The sequence below is a fragment of the Ailuropoda melanoleuca genome, chromosome 12, assembly GCF_002007445.2.
Source record: "Ailuropoda melanoleuca isolate Jingjing chromosome 12, ASM200744v2, whole genome shotgun sequence".
NCBI classification, from domain to species: Eukaryota; Metazoa; Chordata; class Mammalia; order Carnivora; family Ursidae; genus Ailuropoda; species Ailuropoda melanoleuca.
The window spans coordinates 13,834,958-13,837,966 of record NC_048229.1 but is presented as its reverse complement, the minus strand read 5'-3'; positions in this window follow the sequence as shown (position 1 = coordinate 13,837,966).

The following is a 3,009-nucleotide window of genomic DNA, read 5'->3' as shown; positions in this document are numbered from 1 at the left end:
GAGAGTTAGCCTCCTGCTTCCGACTTCCTCCCTGGGTCCCGCCCCCTCTCCGTTGCCATGGCGCCGGTTACCAGGTTCCCGGGAGGCGCCGGCCGCCCCCCTCCCTCCCCGTCCACCCTTCCAGCCGCGCGCTGTCCTTTCGGGGTGTGGCGGGGCTTCCTGAGCTCGGGGACGGGGAAAGCAAGAGAGGCCAGGTCACACCCTGCAGCCGCCAGTCGTCGTTACAAACTAAAGTCTCACGGCCAAAGGCAATTCCAGCTACCACCAAAGTTCAAACACACAGTTCAAAGAAACAGAGAGCCTCCAGCGCTGAAAACCCCCTGAGGACAAACCACCCCAAATGACGGGGCCAGTTCTTGAATATAGATGCCCTAGGAAAAAAAGGCTCGAAATAAGCTGCGAGGTGAGTACTTCGAACTGATAAACAACTCCAAACACACGCGACTCCAATCTACCTCCCAATCCATGCCCCTCACCCAATAAAATCTGGAGAAGCAACCTCCAGAAACAACCCCAGAGTGAAAACAAAAAATAAACTCCCAGTTAAGGTTAATATGTGTAACTGGAAAGGGCTAGTTATTAAGCACAGAGGACAGGGTCCCTGTGATCAGAGGACAGGAGAACCAGTCTTGAAACTGTAGTGCTGCTTTTTCTCTGTAATGAGGTGATTACGGACCACTTTTATTTTCTTCTATTTTGCTGGTCTGTATTTCCCACCAATGAGTATGTACTATGTATTACAGATTACATACTTTATCCATAATCGAGCTTTTTATTTTTATTTTTTAACATGCTGAGAAAGACAATAGGGAGAAGAGAGTAGGCTGGCCTGGGGTCAAAAGTGTTCTCATTCAGAAGCAGCTGCTCCTTGCACCTTATTACATCACTGGCACCTGCTCTAGGAACAGAGTGGAGGGATGGTGGGGCAAATACAGGACGGCGGTTATGCTTCCCGCTAGCTCCTGCCTGGAGATCCAGAAGAAGGGGGGTCAGGTGTGGCTTGTGCTATGACAGTGGCCATCTCTAACTCTGGTTGTTCAGATCCTGAGTCTGCCACTTGGCCACTTAGCTTTGGGCAGCTGACTTCTCTCCTTGTCCAATAGTCTCTACTCCAAAGGTGCCTGCCAGGATCAAATAACACATGTAAAGCAGCGGGCACATTGCCGCCTTACTCCCTCCTTCCCTTCTAGCACACACTCCACCCACCCTGTTCTTGTTTCAGATGTTTCCTCTCAAGCAAAACCTACTCAAGAATTGGTTGGTGTGACTATGCCCGCGAGGGTTGATTTCATGTGTCAACGTGACTGGACTCTGGACGCCCAGAGAGCTGGTAACATATTATTTTGGGGCTATGTCTCTGAGGGTGTTTCTGAAAGAGATTGGCATTTGAATCGGTGGACTGAGTAAAGATGGCCTCACCAGTGCGGGTGGGCATCGTCCAATCCACTGAGGGCCTGAATAGAACGGAAAGGCAGAGGAAGGGTGAATTTGCTCTATTTTTGAGCAGGGATATCCATCTCCATCTTCTCTTGCCCTCAGACACCAGCGCTCTTGATTCTCAGGCCTTTGGATTCAGACTGAATTACACCACGGGCTCTCCTGGGTCTCCAGCTTGCCGACAGCACATCGTGGGACTTCTTGGCCTCCTTAATCATGTAAGCCAACTCCTAGGATATATAAAATATAAACATGAATATAAAAATATAAAACATATAAAAATACAAAAATTATATTAATTATACATAAATGTTATTGATCTAATATATAAAATATAAATAATATATATCAATATACATATACAATGTAAAATATATTTTTAACTCTACATAATATAAATATAAATGACATATATATAGCCGTTTTGCTAAGGGGCCTTTGCATTAGAAACATGATGCCATCACCTCCTTGAGCTGGAAGACGTGAACGAGACTGGACCAAGTTCTCATAAAACTGTGAGCACCTGCTGTTCAGTTTGCTTGGAATGCAGAATTCTTGTGTGTGCCATTATATTATATATTTACAAGGTCATGTATTGTGTGCTTCCCCAAGGGATTAAAGCTCATTGGGAGGCAAGGCTTTGATTTATTCACCACTGCATTCCTGGTGCCTGGAACAGTGCATGGCTCAAAGGAAGCACTCAATTAATAATTGTTCCCTGAATGAATGAATGATAATAGCTAATACTCATTAGGTAGTTACTATGGGTCAGACACTGTCCTAAGTGCTCTGCTTTGCATTTATTTTACTCACTCAGTTGTTGCGATAAGCCTGAGCCACTATTATTAGCCCCATTTCAGAGACATGTTGCCCAAAAGTTAAGTAGGTTTTCTGACTTGGTGTAAGGGGCACACCTGGATCTAACCAGGACAATGTGATTCTATAGCCCAAACTCTTAAACTCTCAGCGAGTGTGGTCCCTCGACTAGCAGCAGCAGCATCCCCTGGGAACTTGTTAGAAATGTTAATTATTCTTCTCCCCACCCCAAATCCACTGAATCTGAAACTCTGGGGGTGGGCCCAGCCATCTGTGCTGTAACAGGCCCTCCAGGGGATTCTGATGCACTCAAGTTTGAGAACCGCTGCCCTATACTCCTACGGCTTCTCAGTCCTTGAGCTTGCCATGACTTCACTTTCTAAGAAAGAGAATGGGTACTCACATGCATACTCTGGAAAAGCAGAGGTGTCCATTTAATGTGTGTGTGTGTGTGTGTGTGTGTGTGTGTGTGTGTGTGTGTGTGGTTTTGTGTGTTTCGGTTTTTGTTATTAATTGAATTAATTGAAGGCACAGTGCTTTGGGCCAGTAACTTAATACGTCTTTGGACCCCAGTATTGGCATTGTGAAATGGGCAGGGGTAGGGGGCTGGACTAGAGAGAGGGATGACATTAAGAGCACCTGAGGATTTTACAAAATTCCAATACCTCAAGTCCAGCCAGACCAATTAAATTTGGCCTCTGGGAGTGGGACCAAGCCCCGGCAGTTTTAAAAAGTTTCCCAGGTGACAATAGACAG